The sequence below is a fragment of the Azolla caroliniana genome, unplaced genomic scaffold (assembly GCF_043228905.1).
Source record: "Azolla caroliniana isolate FFs.n. ecotype wild unplaced genomic scaffold, voAzoCaro1.0.p SCAF_4, whole genome shotgun sequence".
Lineage (NCBI taxonomy): Eukaryota > Viridiplantae > Streptophyta > Polypodiopsida > Salviniales > Salviniaceae > Azolla > Azolla caroliniana.
Window position 1 is genome coordinate 14,047,243 of NW_028230439.1, and position 19,370 is coordinate 14,066,612.

The 19,370-nt window shown below is 48.5% G+C and overlaps 1 pseudogene; it reads right to left on the minus strand.

Moving 5' to 3' along the window:
* Positions 1 to 18,355: 18,355 nt before the first annotated feature.
* LOC147865114 (secreted RxLR effector protein 161 pseudogene) lies at positions 18,356 to 18,904 on the minus strand (annotated as a pseudogene).
* Positions 18,905 to 19,370: the final 466 nt, after the last annotated feature.

Below are 19,370 nucleotides of genomic sequence, written 5' to 3' on the forward strand. Positions count from 1 at the left end.
TGAAATTGTTTCTGACACTCTTGCCTTTTCTCATGTGTCGGCAATCCTTCTAGAAGTGTCCAGGTTTTCCGCAATAAAAGCACACAGGCTTACGTCTGCACTTCGATCTGGCATGGGATTTGTCCGCTCGCTGCAGACTTCTTCTTCGCCGGTCTCTTCCTTTGTCCATGTGTTGAGTCAGATTCGACTCCGTTTGGGACAAGACTCCTTTGTCTTTCCTCCTTGCCTCCTCATTTAGGATGCTTGTCTTCACCGTCTGTAAAGACAAGTTCTCTTCTTGACAGGAGGTGCTAAGAATAACCACCAGGTTCTCCCAACTTTCCGGCAATGTGCACATCAGCAGGATGGCCTACATTGCATCATCCAGGGGAAACTTGGTTGCTGCAAGTTGATTCACATACCCCCATTATTGTGCTTATGTGTTCGACGCTGCTCTGACCATCTCTTTATTTCAGGCGTATGATTTTCTCATTAGCGAGGTTCTGTTTAGTGCGTTCTTCCTCTCGTACAGACCCGACAGCTTCTGCCACATCTCGTGGGCATTCGTGTCGTTCGCCACATGCTAAAGGACACTTACATCGACACATTGTCAGATTGTGGCCACTGCCTTCCTATTCAGAAGCTTCCAGTCCGACTCCAATACCCCCCTGGGTATTTCTGCTCTGTCGACTGGCTCATACAGGTCTTTTACTATGAGAAGGTCTTCCATCTTTATCTTCCAGTTTGCATAGTTCTGTGAGTTCAGAACTATCATACCTGGGAAACCGCTAACACCTCCTTCCATGCTTGCACCTCAAGCTCTGATACTAGTTTGTTGAGAAATCATTGCGGAAATTTAATTCACAATAAATAGATATTGCTGACATACGAATCATAGAAATATGCCAAGAAAAACAAGATGAACAAGAGTGCACAAAGATTTGTGTGGAAACTCGAAAAATGGGGAAAACCACGGGTGAACAGATTTCTTCACTATACAAAGTGGATATATAGCACTGAGAGGAATACAACACTCTGTAGAGTGTATCAACCACACAAGGCTCTTCGCGTTTGCTGTTACTCACATAGCTTATGGCGCGGCTCACACACACACACTCTGTCTCTCTCTCCCGCGCACTACAACTTCTGTACACACACTGTTGCACGCTAAAAATTTGCCCTAGTTGCATATATACTTACGCAACTTTCTGACAGGAACACACGCTCCCTAAAACACAACGCTCGGCCACAACCGAGTCTAGGATCAAACACAGAAAACGGTTAAGGTACGCACGACACAGTAAAGAGAAGATTACACAGGATGTTAACGTGGAAAACCCAAACTAGGGAAAAACCACAGCAACCCACAGACTACAAACTATCACTATATCACAATGTACAATAGTAAAGCACCGAGGCAACAACCTCGAGCTTGCTATCTTCGCCACAGGCGGCGGTTACAACAAAGGCAACGACCTCTTCCTCTCTCTCTCTCTCTCTCTCTTTGTACACAGTTACGCACGCAAATCTTGCACCAACAAGAATGACAACACTACTATAAGTTTGCCCTAAGTCATATTTATACTAATATGACTTTTTGGCTATTTACAAATATAGCCCCGATGGACTCTTAGAAAACATATTTACGAATATGTCCCTTCATCTGGTGAGCACTTCTCACCGGGCCTTCAGCATCCGGCTCTTGCCGGGTACTCGTCATCCGGTTCTCACCGGGCCTTCCTTGCCGGGTACTTGTCATCCGGTTCTCACCGGGTCTTCCGTTGCCGGGTACTCCACATCTGGTTCTCACCGATTCTTCCTTGTCGGGTACTTGTCATCCGGTTCTCACCGAGTCTTCCGTTGCCGGGTACTCCAATCCCATTCGGAGGGATCTGTTTCCTAACAAACTCCCCCTTCACTCTGGCATGGGATATCTTACTAGTCCGATCTGCTTCCGACATGCATCCAGCTTGTCGGGTATCAGTACTTTGGTCAGCATATCTGACCCGTTCTCGGCCGTGCGGATCTTCATCAGCGCGAACTCTCAATCATCTACTCACTCCCGGATCCAGTGATACCTACGCTGGATGTGCTTCGTCTTGGAGTGGTACGCTGCGTTCTTAGCAAGGTGGATGGCACTTTGACTGTCGCAATAGAGCCGCCGGTATTCATCTTGCCGGATACCGAGCTCTCCGATGAAGTTCTTCATCCATAGTATTTCCTTGCTGGCTTTCATAGCCGCCATGTACTCCGCCTCCGTGGTTGACAATGCAACCGTCTTCTGCAACCTCGACTACCACGAAACAGCTCCCCCTGCATATGTCATTATATACCCGGATGTTGGATACCAGCCGACATGACTGAATCGGTAAAACCGTCAAGTCGAGGTTTACAGGAGCCGAATCGGAGACACATATTCGAAGTTCCCTTCAGGTACCCGAGTATCCATTTGACCGCGTTCCAATGCTCCTTGCCGGGATTGCTCATGAACCGGCTCACCACTCCGACTACGTATCCAATATCCAGTCGAGTACACACCATTGCGTATATCAAGCTCCCGACGGCAGAGGCATATGGAACCTTGATCATATTAGCCTTCTCTGCTTTCGTCTTCGGGCTTTGCTTACCGAATAATCTACAGTTTGCCGGGAGTGTCGATCCGACCAGTTTCGCTTCCAACATGTTGAACTGCTGAAGCACCTCTGTCACGTATTTCTCCTGTGACAGCCACAATTGTTTCGTTGGCCGGTTCCAGATGATATGCATCCCCAACATCTGTCTTGCCGAACCCAAGTCTTTCATTGAGAAGGTTCAATTGAGAGCCTTCTTTAGCATTCGTATTTTGGCTTGGTCCCATCTGATGATCAACATGTCGTCCATGTACAAAAGGAGTATTAGGAAGTCGCCTCCTTCGAACTTTTTCACAAACACGCAATGATCAGCTTGTGTCTTGTGGTACCCTTGATCGGTCATGAAGGAGTCGAACTTCCGGTACCATTGTCGGGGAGCCTACTTCAGTCCGTACAGGCTCTTCTTCAATCGGAAAACCAACTGCTCCTTCCCTTTCTCCACGAATCCTTCCGGTTGCTGCATGTAGATCTCCTTTTGAGGTCACCGTGAAGGAATGTCGTCTTCACGTTCAGCTGCTCTACCTCGAGGTCCATGCTTGTCGCTATACTCAGCACCGTCCGGATGGAGGTCATCTTTACTACCGGGGCAAATATCTCGTCGAAGTCCACACCCTTCTTCTGTTGGATCCCCTTCACCACGATCCTGGCTTTGTTTCTCGGGGGGGTGCAAGAATCTCCTGGTTTCAACTTGTACACTCACTTGTTTCGGAGTGCCCGCTTTCCTTTCGGCAACTCCACCCATTCGTACGTATGGTTCTCATGCAGGGAATCCATCTCATCCTGCATGGCACTTAACCATTTGCGGTTGTGGGTGTCATCCTTCGCTTCTTTGAAGCTTTCCGGCTCTCCCTAATCGGTCAGCAGCACATGCTCTGCATCCGGAAATCTCCGGGGGACCCTTCTCTCTCTGAGAGGATATCTCCATCTTTGGCTTTCGGCAACCGGCTCCTCTATTTGTTCTTCATCCGAATCCGATTCGGATTCTTGGCCGGTTCCAATTTCAGCTTCCTCTACTTCTTCTTCTGCCGGTTCGGTATTCTCACCGTAACCGGCTGCTTCCTCGAGTGTTAACCAGCTCTTAGCCGGGTGTGTCCGACTCATCGGAGTTCATTATCTTCTTCTCCGACTCCCAGTCGGCAAGAGTCTTGTCCTCCATGAAGATAATATCTCGACTCCGGAAAGCCTTCTTGTCAACCGGATCCCACACTCGGTAGCCGAACTCATCATCGCTGTATCCGAGGAATATGCATGGCCGGGTCTTTGGATCCAACTTTCCTCTCCCGTCCTTAGCAACATGCACGTACACGAGACACCCGAACACCTTTAGATGCCGGTAGGACACTTCCTTACCGGTCCACACCTTCTGCAGTGTGTCTCCATCCAAGGGCACTGAGGGTGATCTGTTTATCACATACGTCGCTGTCGACAACGCCTCAGCCCAAAACGTCTTGGGTAATTTTGCATGCGCCAACATACTCCGGATCCTCTCCATTATGGTTCGGTTCATCTTCTCGGCCATCTTCGGCACGGTAAATTCGAGCCGGATTCCCTTCGAGCGACAATACTCCTCGAACTGCCCCCGGTATTCACCTCCGTTATCTGCTCAAACCGCCTTCAGCTTCCGGACGGTTTATCTTTCCACTCTCGCGTGGAGCTCTTTAAAGATGGATAACACCTGATCCTTCGTCTTCAACGGTGTGGCCCACAGCTTCCGGCTGTGGTCATCTATGAACGTCACGAAGTACTGCGATCCGGCATGTGACTTCGTGTCCACTTGACATACATCAGTATGCACCTACTCCAATGGTGCATTACGTCTCATCGGTGGCTTCGATCGGAAGGAGGTCCGGTTTTGTTTACCGGCTAGACAATCAGTGCACTTCTCCAAGTGCACGTTCTTCACTGGAATAAGGTTATCGTCTGCAAGCCTCTTCATCCCCTTCTCGCTCAGGTTACACAGCCTCTTGTGCCACAGTTCACCAGCAGTGTCGGATGCCACGTTCACTTCCTCTGGGCATAACTGGGCATTCATCAGGTACAACGTTGTCGTGAAAAATTTCGGCCAGAGGCGGAAACCGGGAAACATTGTCTACGCCGGCGGGGTGCAGCGTGTGTATGTACATTTGGTGTGAATATCGAGGGCGCCTTTATGGCGCCGAAGAGTAGTAAAGTCGGGACAGACGATCCCATGTAAGTCGGGATTTATCCCACATTGTAACGCATCCTTCTCCTTGTTCTATAAAAGGAAGAGAACACCCTTTGGGAAAGGGTTGCCCATTTTGCATTAGAGGGTATACCGTTAGGTTGTTCTTCTTCTCCTTCTACGTGTTTGCTTAGGGTTGGCTTTGGTTCGGCCTCCTGTGCAAGACCCCGTTCGGCGCGACGAGCTGAGAGCTCCCCGACGGCGGCTTGGTAGCAGACGACTACTGTAACCTACCTCAGTCCGGCCCGAAGCCAGGAATGTATTCTTCTTCTATATATATATATATATATATATATATATACGTATACGTTTGTCTGTGTATATTCGCGTCGTTGTTGGCGTCGGGTGCTTACCCTCTCCTGCGTTTTCTGTATATAAGGCGTGAGTTGGGTTGGGCTGTGTGTGCGTGTGCGTGTGTGTGTGTGTGCGGGAGTCGGTGTTAAACATGCTCTCTCTCTCTCTCTCCCTTCGGTTGCTTCCAGTGTGTTTCTGGGATGCCCCAGAAACAGTGAAGCACGACTTCCTACGCTCCATCACTCTCTAGTCCAAGACCCCCGTGGTCCCGCCTTTCTCCACGCATGCGCGTAACAATGCGGCATCTTTGGTGAACCCGACGTGAAGGGCGGCAAGGGAGCATGGAGATTGAAGAAGACTTCGACTTCGAGGAGATGATTGCTAAGATCATGATGGATGCGCGACGGAAAAAGGCGAGGCGAGATGCGGCTCAACAAGCCATCGAGAGGGTGGTCGATCGAGTCGGCCGATTCAACGGGGACGATGTCCCGAGGTTCTTGGAAGCGTACGATGCCGAGATGGCGAAAGGGGGCGTAGACGAGGCAATGTGGCTAGAGTATTTTCCTCGAGTGGCGGCCGTATCGGTGCACAAGGAGGTCAAGGAGCTACGAGAAGCTCATGAGTCGTGGGTGTCCTTTGAGGGAGCCCTATTGGAGGCGTACGGGTACACGGAACCGGAAGGAAGAGGTGGACATGAGTTCGATCGGTGGGTGTGCCGGCAACATGATGCGAGGCGGTCGGCCACAACACGGCCTGCAAGCGGCGGAGAAGAGAGAGCGGTGAGTGGGTACGCACTACCGCCGGAAGAGAGCTCAACGCAAAACGGTTCGGAGGAGCTCGACCTAGAGGTGCTAATACGGGAGGTATGTGAGCTTGTGAAGGCGAAAATCGGAGCCGAAGAAGGGCTTGTTATGGAGACGGGCTGGAGGCGATTGGAGGATGCGGAGGATCCGAGCGCGGACATAAGACCGGGGAGATGGGCGGTGGCCGTGAGAATGAGAGGCCTGGAGTGGGCACGTGCGAAAAGACCGAAGGAAAGGTCCAGAGCGGCATCGAGGAGCAAGTCGGGAACCGACCCGACCGAAAGATGAGCCAGTCGGTAATCCGACCCGACCGGGAGGCGGAGCGGAAGAAGAGTGAAGCGGGGGCCGGTCCATCGGGCATGAACCGAAGGAAGCCGGCAAGACCAGGATTGTTTGATCGATTCGTAGCCGTCCGGGTACGGTTACGGTGGGAGCCGGTGAGAGCGAGAAGGAGGCCTAGTGGTCACGGTGATCACGGCTTGCTAGAAGACCTAGAAGACCGAGAGTGGGAGGGAACTTCCACACCCATTCTAGAGACTTCGGCGGTTGCGGATCAACGTGAGACCGGAGAGACGGCGGGTGGTGGCGAGGAGTCGGAGGCCGAACTGGACAAAGTTATCGGAGCGGGTATCCGGTATGAGATGATGGACGAGCGGGTCCAAGATGGCGAGCTCGGGTCGGAACGGGCTACGGTGACAAAGGAAGAAGTGGCCGACGCGGAGGTCGGGTCTACGGCGGATGAAGGGCGTAACTCGAAGCATGCACTACGGTCGGTGAAGGGCCCAAGAACGAGCATGCATCCGAGAGAGCGTCAACGAGTGACCGGAAACGGTGGACCGATTGAGCCTTTGAGAGGCGAGGACTTGGTGGTGAACCGAGAGTGGGAGGAACCCTCCACACCTACCCGTGAGGCATCGGCGGTCGCGGATCGAAAGGAGAACGAAGAAGCGGTGGGTGGCGGCGAGGAGTTGGAGACCGACGCGGAGGTCGGGTCTACGGCGGAAGCACGACACGAGACGCATGCAATACGGCCGATGGAGGGCCAAGACACAAGCATGCATACGGCGGATGGGCGACAACGATTGACCGATGATGACGGTTGGGTCAAGCCTTCTAGAGGCAAGCGCGGGACGAAGGACGGCGCGGCGAAACACCAAGATCGACGACATGGGCCGAGCGCGACCGGCATGAGCGGAGAGTCGTATCTAGGAAAACGGAGGAGATGCGCGGAGAACAACGGGGTACACACCGGGAAGAGAAAGCGCGGCGGCTTCCCGAAGGGCATACAAGGCCAAGCGGGCCAAGAGGGTGCAAGTCGAGGCGAGGCGATAACAAGAGCCTCGAGGGACACTGACACGGAGGTCGGGATGACGATACGCTCTACTACGAGAGAGCACGGCGAAAAAGGGGAAAGCGAAAAACGCGTGATGGGGTCATCGAAGGATCGAAGCCGAGCACACATTCGGAGGGCAACATGGACATATGGGGAAAGCCTACGGAAGGCAAGCGCGGAGCGGAGAGAGTCGGCATGCCGAGGTGTGCGGCACGCAAAGGGCAAAATCCGGCATGTGACCGGGAGCGCATCCGGAGGATATACGAGGCGGACAAAGGAAGAGCAACCGGGTCGGCGACGGCGTTCGGGAGGACTGAACGGGGAGGAAAGCACGGGCATCGGATACGGGGGGTCGGATGTAGTCGGTGGTTCAAGGACCCACGGTGGACGTGGCGGATCGGGTGGAGGCAACGACTCGGCGAACATCGTCGAGTGTGGTGGATCGGATGGCGCCGACGGTTCGAGACCATTCGGCGAGGATGGTGGGCCGGAAGGCGGCTATGGTTCATGTGGACGGGGTGGTCTTGCTCGAAGTGGAAGACAAAGCCGAGCGGGCCCATCAGGACGCTAAGGACTCGGTCGGGCGTCGTGGCCGAAAATCTCGTGTTCTCTCCCCTATGTTTTGGCACATACCGGAGGATGTGCGGTTAGGTGGGGGTGGATGTCGTGAAGAATTTCGGCAAGAGGCGAAAACCGGGAAACATTGTCTACGCCGGCGGGGTGCAGCGTGTGTACGCACCCATGTACATTTGGTGTGAATATCGAGGGCGCCTTTATGGCGCCGAAGAGTAGTAAAGTCGGGACAGACGATCCCATGTAAGTCAGGATTTATCCCACATTGTAACGCGTCCTTCTCCTTGTTCTATAAAAGGAAGGGAACACCCTTTGGTAAAGGGTTGCCCATTTTGCATTAGAGGGTATACCGTTAGGTTTAGAGTTAGGTTCTTCTTCTTCTCCTTCTACGTGTTTGCTTAGGGTTTGCTTTGGTTCGGCCTCCTGTGCAAGACCCCGCTCGACACGACGAGCTGAGAGCTCCCCGATGGCGGCTTGGCAGCAGACGACTACTGTAACCTACCTCAGTCCGGCCCGAAGCCGGGAATGTATTCTTCTTCTATATATATATATATATATATATATATACGTATACGTTTGTCTGTGTATATTCGCGTCGTTGTTGGTGTCGGGTGCTTACCCTCTCCTGCGTTTTCTGTATATACGGTGTGAGTTGGGTTGGGCTGTGTGTGCGTGTGCGTGTGCGTGTGCGTGTGTGTGCGTGAGTCGGTGTTAAACACGCTCTCTCTCTCTCTCTCTCCCTCCGGTTGCTTCCGGTGTGTTTCTGGGATGCCCCAGAAATAGTGAAGCACGACTTCCTACGCTCCATCACTCTCTAGTCCAAGACCCCTGTGGTCCCGCCTTTCTCCACGCACGCGCGTAACAACGCGACAACGTGTTGACCTTCTGGGCACGAGCCACAATCAGGCTCCCTTTGCTGAACTTCATAACACTGTTCCGGATGCTACCCGTGTAGCCTTCATCATCTAGCCGACCGGCTGATATCAGGTTCAGACGAACCTCTGGAACGTGTCAGACATCCTTCAGCAGCAACTTGCATCCGGTTAGTGTTGTCAACCACACGTCTCCTATGCCGACAATTCAGCATGTACCTCATCTTCGCTCTCCACCATCTGTGTTAGTGCACGCTCAATCATCTGCTGTCGGCGTGCTCCTTGGCCATTCCTTGGGACACCTTGATATGTTGTGTCGCCAGGAATTCCATTAGTTCATATGTGGTCCTGAATTGTAACGACGCGCCGAACTCATGGGTCGTATCCGCCGACAATTTAGCATGTACCTCATCTTCGCTCTCCACCATCTGTGTTAGTGCACGCTCAATCATCTGCTGTCGGCGTGCTCCTCGGCCATTCCTTGGGACACCTTGATATGTTGTGTCGCCAGGAATTCCATTAGTTCATATGTGGTCCTGAATTGTAACGACCCGCCGAACTCATGGGTCGTATCCGGAATTTCTGGATAGTGTAACACTTCACTTTCTACCGTAAGCATGACTTTTCCACATTGCAATTGTCCGTTATGATTGGTTGCGGCTCGCGGATGAGCTCCAATGTAAATGTGGGCTCCTTGGGCGCGCGCAATCGTCTACTCGTGCGTCTACATCCTTTACCAGTTCATGACCATCCTTGCGATCCAATTGTCGACACTTAGGCCTTGGTCTACTGTGGCTCGGCTTTGGTTGTTCTTGTTCGGCCGTAGATGGCGCTTCTTTGGAATTCACATAGTTGGCCTGCCTTTCCTCTTGCGTCGACGCTATTTCGACGGTGGTAGGGTTTGGTTCTTCCTCCCATTCCGTCACCGCTAGGTCTGTTAATCGCCGTTTCGCGGACCAAGGTGGAGGTGTGGGTCTTGTATCCGGTGCGGGTAGTTCTCAGGGAGGAAACAACATGGTTAAGTATTGTTGTATTATCGGACGCAACTTCTTCCCGACTTGAAAGGTGTGCATGCCTTGTCTTAACGTTGGGCCCATGATTACTCCCCAATCCACGATGCGGCCCACGAACATGTCAATGACGATGCCAGCTTTCTGCTTTGGCATCCCATAAGCGTTCACATGGATGCAGCCGACTTCCAATAAAAATTTCGCAACTTGCCGGAAAAAAGCGTTCAGAATGTCCTTTGTTCTGTAGGCTTTGGCGGAGGTTGAGTATTCTCCGAAATATCTTTCCAGGTCTTCTGCAGGGGGAATCTCGAAATGTTTCTCTCCTACCACCATCAAACCTAGCTTCTTTCTGATGCTGGCATTCGTAATTGTGTTGACATTCGGCTTCTTGGCAATTTCTTGGGCAATAGGTGTGGTGGTGCCTCTGCTACCCAGATGTAGCCTTCAAAGCCCTTTTCCAGGAGCCATCGTCGTAGTGCTGAGGAGATGGGGATTGGCATAGTACCATGGTAGGGATCGTGTGACGAGTGATTAGGGATTAGGGCATGTGTGTTGCTTGGACCGTGATGCTTGTGAAAAATTGGAGAGTGAGGAGAGCGAGGGGAGCAAAAGGCTTGATTATGTTTTTTGTAATGTGCAGAAAACCGTTTGTTCTCCTCTTTTTGTGACTTAGGGTTCATGGGCTTGTGGCTCATTGTGCCGACGCATGTTTTTTCCCTTGGAAAGTGTGCATGCATAAAATCCCTTGAATAGTTGTGACCGTCCTGTCCTACTTTGTTTTCTCTTAACGGTAAAGTACAATATTACTATTACATTTCTTACAAGTGGGTCCTAGCTACTGGTTGGCGCGGGAAGCAACGACGTGAAACAAATTTGGTGGCGTAGGTCCGAAGTACGGCTTCAGGAGGAACCAGTTCACTTTTTGCCGCAATATTTCGTCTGCAAGGGTCCCTAAATGAAAGGTTCCGTTTTCCGCCCCTATTATCCAATACGGCCTTGTCCAGCGGAATCGTAATTTTCCTAGCATTTGACCCATCCGGGTTTGGAAAACTAAAATGGCTTTCCCAACTTTGAAGTGTTTTTCACAAGTGCCTCAGTGTCGGTCTACGAACACTTTACACCGTCTTTGCTCGTGTTTCAGGATTTCCATACTTTGGAATCGTGCTTCACCTAACTCCAGTAATTGTTGTAAACGTATCTGTTCGGACTGACCTTTCGATAGTCTTTCGCGGACTTGAACATGCAAGCTGGGTACCTGAAATTCAATGGGCATTATGGCTTCCAACCCGTATGCTATAGTCAGAAGGGAGTTGATTGCATGCTTGTCTTGTAGCTTGTGCGGTAAGGCCACAAGGCGCTATGCAACTTAGTGTCCCAATCCGGTCTATTCTCATTAACTATCTTTTTCAAGATATTCTCCAACGTCTTGTTCGTTGATTCCGCCAATCCATTTGCCTGAGGATAATACGACATACTCTTCTTATGTACTACGGGGTAATGGTGTGTGAGGTCGTGGATAACCATATTCAAAAAATGGCTTCCTTGATCGCTTATGCGTTCTATTGGGCAGCCAAAATGGCACCAAATGTGCTCGTATAAGAATTTTTCCATCGATGCCGCGGTATTATCCCGTAATGCTTTCGCTTCTTCCCATTTCGTGCAATAATCCGTGGCTACTACGATATATTTATGCCATCTTCGTGTTGTTGCCGCAGTAAAGGGGCCGACAAAATCGAGACCCCATTTCTGGAAGGGGTCGAGCGGGAGCATTGGCTGGTGCAGCATCTATGGGAGCTCCGTAGGTTGGCCCATGCGTTGGTAGAGGTCGCATTGTTTACAATATTGATATGCGTCCTTTTCGGGCCATAACCTCTCTTGTGTAATGCTCTCTTGCCGTTCCATAGTGAGCTTCGCGTAAAACAGCTTCCTTCTCCTCTTGTCGTATATTGCGCCTCCAGATACCATCACTCCCCTTATGATATAAGACTCCCTCAACTAGGCAGAAATTGCGGCTTCGTATGACAAGTCTTTTCTTTTCGTCCATTCATAGTTGTGGCGGTGACAGTCCCGTTGTCAAGAAGTAGGTCATCTCCATCAGCCACCGGTCCAAAAAACTCTTCTTGTCTTGTGTCGCTATAGCCGCAACCCGCAAAATATCAGCGTCGGGGAAATCGTCGTCTCACGTTATTGCGTTGTCGCCGTTATCTAGTCTGCTTAGATAATCAGCTACGACATGTTGTGTACCTGTCCGATGCTGGATTGTGAATTCAAATTCCTGGAGTAGCAGCATCCATCTGGCTAATTTCCCCGTTGTCATGCCTTTCGACGCCAAATCATTGCGTGAGTCGGGTGGGAACCGCTAGGGTTTTGAACAAGGAGGAAGAATTTGAGACGAGTTTAGTTATGAATATGAATCGATTATAAGAAAGAGAGATTGAAACTTGTGAATCCCACAAGTATAATGTATTTTATTAATCAATATCTTGATAAGACTATGAATTTGGATTGAAAGAGAGAGATATAGAAACCTTGTGAATCCCACAAGTATAGTTTATTTCGTGAATCCATGAATATAATTTATTAATTGGTGTTTTTAGAAATATATCCAATTTCTAAAAGATTTCACACGCATAATTTATTTATTTATTTCCCCCTTATTACATTGTGCTCCACATACTTATATAGTGATGAGAGAGTCTTAGCAATCCATGCTTTTTCTCTAATTATAGACTATATGCTTTTTCTATCATGCTTCTTCTAAAAGTGATCATGCTTTTTCTAACCTCATGCCTTTTTATTGACTATAGTGTTCATGCACGCTAAATGTGCATGTGTCGCTTTTTCCTATCATGCGTTTTTCTTCTAACTAAAGCTTTTTCCTAGAAAATATGCATGAAAAACTATTCTATGTGGGATATCTGTTTTTTTAACACTCATGTTGTGTTAGTGTAATGGTAAGGTGTCAAATTATTAACATAGAGGTACAAGGTTTGAATCTTGCCCTATGCATGTAATATATTTTTTGATATTTCTTTCTTTTTCTTCATATTTATTCAATCAATTATTTTATACATTTTTCACGTAGTGTACGAAATACACTACGACACCGTTAACGCCTGCTTCTCGACTAAGTAGAGTAGCGCCACGTGGTCCACATGAAACATGAACTTCCGCCCTAGTAAGTAATGTCGGAATTTGTTTACGTTGTTGTAAATCATCCCCAAGGCTTGATGCTCTATTGTTGAATAATTCCGCTCTGCATCCGATAATTTATGGCTGGAGTAGTATACCGGCCGGTACCAACTAGGCTTAGTGAGCTGCATTAGCGCGTTGCCGATTGCAATGTCGGAGGCATCCACAAATACATGGAATGATTTAGACCAATCTGGGGGCTGTGCGACGGGCGCTTGGATCCATATTACTTTGAGTGCCTCATATGCCTTATCTTCTGTTGCTGTCCATTTGAATGGAGTACAGTGTATTGCGATGTGGAAGGGGGTAGCGAAATCCGCCCAGTTATCATAACATACGGTTGTGCCAGCGTATTTGCTCGAGGAAGCGACTAAGTGCTTTTGCGTTACTGGGAGTTTTTGCTTCCACGATAGCCTTAATTTTGTTGGGATCTGCCGCAATCCCCTCCTTATTCACGATGTGTCTAAGAAGAGTTGCACTGGTGACCCCGAATGCGCATTTAGCCGGATTAAGGCTGAGGCGTGAGGTACGACCTCGTTCAAAACATAGCCGCAAATGGCTAAAATGTTCTCCTTGCGTCCCATATACTGTGAAGTCATTGAGAAAGAGTTGCATAAACGTAGGTATAAAGTCACCGAAGATTTCCATGATAGTTAGTTGAAACGTGGCGGGGGTCTTCTTTAGGCCGAACATCATAACCACCGCTACGAATACTCCAAGTCCGTGACGAACGCAGTCTTCTCCTGATCGTTTGGGTGCATTCGTACTTGATTGTATCCACTAAAGCCATCCAAAAAACTATACATGTCATGGCCTGCAACCACGTCTAATACGCTATCCGTAAATAGTAAGGGAAATGCATCTGTAATTGTAACGACATTTAATTTACGGTAATCGACGCATACACGTATTTTCCCATTTTTCTTTGGCACCACCACTATCGGACTCGACCATGTGGCCTGTTTTACTGGTCGGATGAACCCCGCTTTCAAGAGCTTGTCAATTTCTTCCTTTACACGGGCTGCGTAATTTGGGTTCATACAATAGCGTCTCTGCTGCACCGGTTTTGCATCTATGGCCAAGTTAATCTTGTGTTCATAAAATTTCGGGTCCAACCCTTCATGTCTTCATGAGACCATGTGAAGACATCCTTAAATTCCCGGAGTAGCACCGTCATGGCCGTTTTCTCATTTGGCATCAGGTCCTTAGCGATTGAGAGCAGCTGTGGAACCTTTGTGGTTCCGATATTAATCTCCTCCAATGCGGACGTGATAACCCTTTGCGAGATTTCCATTTTCTTCTCGAACGCTTCTCGTGCTCTGCTTAGCTCCAACATAGACTCGGGATCAGGTTCGTATTCCTCTTCTTGGGGCGTACTTGTTGGGGCGTACTCACTAGCGGCCTCGAGGACATCAATTTCAAATAATGGTATTATCCGCGGGTTTTCGTCGAGGTACGCGTCCAACACTGTATCCTCCAAACCTTCTAGCATATTAATTTCTTTTGTGTATAGTGGCATTATAGCTTTGGTCAGTGTGGATGTTTCCTGCGTCGGTACGCGGACCTTGCTTCGTCCACGTCGGAAGCTAATGGAGTTATGCTGCCAATTCTACTTGATATTAGGAAACCGTAACCATGGTCTGCCTAACAAAATTGGGTATGCTCCTGGGGCTTCCAACGCGAGCACGACCACAGAAATCTCAAAATGACGGTAACGTTCTTCTTGACGAACTTGGTCATTTCGGTAGTATTGTCATTGTGGTTCCATATGGTGAACTATCGGTGTGGCCTAGTTCAACATATTATATTCGCACTGGTCCACCGTATGCGCTCGCGAATGGCAAATGGGGCAACATATCCACATATTACAATCCACTACAGAGTGCCCTGAGTTCAAGCAGATTGTACATTGAATGCCTTGGCGGAATCGATATTCCTTGTCGTGGGGCAATGCCTGCCGGAGCGATGCCATAGAAAATCCTTCATCCTCGTCTTCTAGTTCGAGCTGCAACGCCGACTCGATAATCATGTCCGCCGTCTCATCCTTCACATTTTGTGTAGTCAGTGTAGTCCTGATGGGTCGTCGTAACGCTGCCAAAAATATGTCCTTAGCCTCGTCCTCCATCGGAACACGTGTGAGTTGACGCCGTAGGCTTTCAAATCGTAGACTGAAATCATCTACGGATTCTTTCGAAATTTGTTTGATGGTGTAAAACTGGCCGATAATCTCACGTTGCGGGACACTCCGATGGATGAATTACAAAAATGACGATTGAAGCTGGTCAAACGTCGTGAACGACATGATATTGAGCGAGGAATGCCAGCGAGCAGCGCGGTCGTCTAAGGTTATCCTGAACTCGACGATCTTCGTTGCGTGAACCTCCGGAAGTCATTGTGCCATGTGATTAGCGTTCCAAATGCTGAGGAATGCGACCAAATGTGGTTCGTGGCATCGGTTTCGCCGTTGAAACGGGGGTAGGAGAAAGCCATGCTGGTTGCGACGGTTGTGCTGAGAAAGGGGTTGTTGCTGCTATCGAGATGAGGCTTCTTGTGAGCCTTTGTAACTATAGCTTGATCCGGTGGCGATAGGGCTTCCTGCTTGATGCCACTTTGCTTCGTGAGCGTGGATTCTATCGTATATTCCAGGAGAGAAGGGGCACGGTCACTGAGGCGTGGTTTTCGCACAACGCGTTCTTTTGTCTGTCAAGTGACTGACCTAGTTAGTGGTTCATCTTGTCAAGTGGGTTCTCTATTACGTCGGCGGCTAGACATCCATCCCTTGCTGCTCGGCTATGAGGATTCACAGATCACCGGGCGTGCCAAAAATGTTGCCAGTTAGGAACATTGCCTGCCCTTAGTCCTTTGGGGTAGGTATCCAGGTGATCGTGGTGCAAGGGTAGGATCTTGCGTAGCACTTGGAACGTATTGACTTATACCGTTAGAGCGTGTTTACGTAAGGCATAAAACTGGAGACGGCTACAACCGAGCTCCTAATGTGCGTAACAATGCGCATGTACTCCTCTTGCACATTTACGCTTAAACACTCACACAGAGAGAACAGAGAAGAGACCAGAGATAAGAGATGGAGCTTAGAGAAGACAGAAATTATATTAAACGACTGTGCTCAAAAATGCGCTAACCCTTTACAATGTTCATAGGCCCTTCATATACACATGCCCTAGTCGGTTATGCTTCCTGCGTGAACCGTTACACCCGTTACTTCAACGCTTCTATTATAATTAATACGCTTCTTTATTATGTGTTATTTACATTTGTCCTCCTATGGTGGACAACACCTTGATCTACGATCAGACTGACCGACATAGTTCTTGGTGATTGTCCGTACATGTAGGACGTTCCTCATGATTCCCTTCTAACCGACATGGCTCAGAGGGACATCTCATGCGCACGATGGGATGCGGGGTGTCGTCCTCGATTTCGACTACCCCCGACTTCTCCAACTTTTTGAGAAAGGAGAACCACTCTTTGTGGTTCATCATGTGGTTTGAAGCTCCGAAGTTCACATACCAAACTTCTTCCGACTTTGAGTTGGATACTCTTTGTGGTTCATCATGTGGTTTGAAGCTCCGAAGTTCACATACCAAACTTCTTCCGACTTTGAGTTGGATACTCCCATCCGGTTGGCCTTATGCTTCATTACGAGGGCCGGTTCCGACCCGACTCTCTCTGACCCGACAACGAAGTGCGATCGATGACGCATGTCCGCGTCTTTCTGACTCGATCCGGCTTTGTCCGAATCAGCTCTCTTCTTCCAACACTCCCTTTCTTTATGGCCCTTCCGACCACAGTACCAGCATTCCGTTTCGGCCTTTCCTTGCCAGTTTCTGGCTCTACCACCTTGACTCCCCCTACTTCTGGAGGGTCCGAAATTGCTATCGATACCATCTTTGTGCCTCCGATTCTGCTCATGTTGGCCGCCTGCATTGTGGGCCGATCCACTCCGTCCATCATGACCACGGGACCTCTCTTCCTCCGTGTACAACATCTTGTTGTCGGTGTGCATGCTCGTCGACGCACCCGTGTGGTTCACCTCTACAAGGACCATCGACTGTAAGTCGAAAAAGGAGGGTGTATGCTCCCTTGTACATACTGCAGACCAGAATGCTCTGAACTTCGATGACAGGCCCCTGAGATAGACCTGCACCATCTCATCCTCCTCGACGGTCACGTTGATGGAGGCAAGTGAATTGTAGATGTTTTTGATATGGGCCGTGTAGTTGGGCCCCATTGCTCAATTCCTATCGGAGTTGCAGCTTCCGGGCTGTGGTGCTTGTGGAGAAGACCTCTTTTCAGGTTTCCCCAAGCTTCCTTTGGCATCTTGGCATGCCAGATATGGTTGAGCAGCTAATCACCGACACTAGAGGTGAAGCAGTACATTACCTTGCTTGCCGCTTGTTCCCAAGCTGGGAAGTCCCTGTGTGCCGCATCAGGTGCCGTATCGTTAGCTCCGTCGACATAACTCCAGTAGCCATACCCGAGCAAGTACTGGTGCATCTTGTACGACCAAGATGCATATTTGGATCTGTCGAGCTTCTCCGTTGGGAGTGAGCTAGGCATTCCTTGGTCCATTCTCTCCTTTGTGTTCTTTACCGGGTGTTATAGGGTTTTTTTGTGAGTGTCACTCGTTGGCAGTAGAGGATTCTCAACCCTGGCTCTCTGACACCATGTAAAAGATAATGTGCAGAAGCTAAGACAAAATCAGCTAGTCAGAATAACAACAGAACACAGAACGAAGGTTTAATGGAAAGCTTGAATACACGGGAGAGACAGAGAGAGTAGAACAGTAAACTCAATTCAAAATAATCACACTCTATTCATACAAATGTCCTACAGAACACTCTTTATACAAGTCCTTAAAAGGACTGACAGAAGTATTGACATGTACTTCAATGCTCATATGAGCGACTGACACTAACTCTAAGGAATATGCCTACGTACTAGGCTCAAACAGTAGGCTCCAACATCCTATCGGTTCTCACTATTCCAGAGTACGATCCGGTTCTCCGCTCGGGCTCTAAGTTCCGCATACCGATATATCCAACACCAATTTAGGTACCTATCTGGTTCTCCGTTCCAAATACCAATCTGGATCTGGTTGAGCATGCCCGTTCAACAAAAAGTGATTAGTGACTTTTGGCCTTTATAAATAGGCCTATACACATTTACACAATATAAGGGGTCATTTAGGGTGTTTACCCCAACAACCTCCCACTTAAAGGCATAAATGACGCCTTTAAGCTACGTCACTCCCACCATTTGTATACATATCTGATGTTGTGTTTTGGATAAGCATTTTGTGAGTACATCTGCAGGGTTTTGTGATGTATGGACCTTAATCAATGTGATAAGGCAATCCTCAAGAACTTCTCGAATGAAGTGATATCGCACATCAATATGTTTTGTGCGTGCATGAAACATAACATTCTTTGCCAAATAGATGGCACTCTAGCTATCACAACCAAGCATAGGTGCCTGTTTAGGCAAACCAAACTCACTGCAAACACGCGCTAACCATATTGCTTCCTTAGAAGCCTTAGTGACTGAAATGTATTCGGCCTCGGTAGTGGACAAAGCAACAATCTTTTGCAGCTTACTACACCATGATATAACACCATCTGCAAGTGTGAATACATAGCCGCTTGTGGATTTCCATGTATTCAGATCACTTGCCATGTCAGAGTCACAAAAACCCTTTAACTCTAATGGGTCTTTTCCATAATAGAGGCATTTATTTTCAGTCCCTTTTAAGTACCTCATAATGAACTTTACTATATTCCAATGTGCCTTGCCCGGATTAGCCATGAATCGGCTTACAACTCCCACTGCATAGGCAATATCAGGTCTAGTAGCAACCATAGTATACAAGTGAACCACAAGCTGAAGCATAAGGTACACCTTGTATGTCATTGATTGCTTCTTGTGTCTTAGGAGATCTTCCTTAGAGATTTTATCATATGGTTGTAATGGCACTGCAACAGGCTTTGCAGTAGCCATACAAAATCTGTCCAACACTTTATCAATGTATTTTTTCATTAAAAACTTGACTAGATGTTTGTTAGGACTTAGGATTAACATAAACGACAACCTTCACCATTAATGTTTGTACATAAACCATCAATCATGATTAACATAAACCACAACCTTCACCAGGACTTGGACTCATGATTTAAATTGCGACAAAGTTCTTAGAGAGGAATGTACCTCATGAAAGGCTCAAAATGAACAAGGATCCAAATCCCATGATGTAAGCCTTTCAACCCATGATCAACATTTACCGTCAACCAATTATGCTTGCCATTTATATAATCCATTATAACACCTAAACATATCATTCTAAATAGTCACCCAAGCATGCTATGATGTGATTGATGTGAAGTCTTACTAGAGTTTAAAACCGTTGACAAGGAGATAATTCTTTGGTTCATTCAATTGCTCAACTGGAAATTATAATTGTAATAGA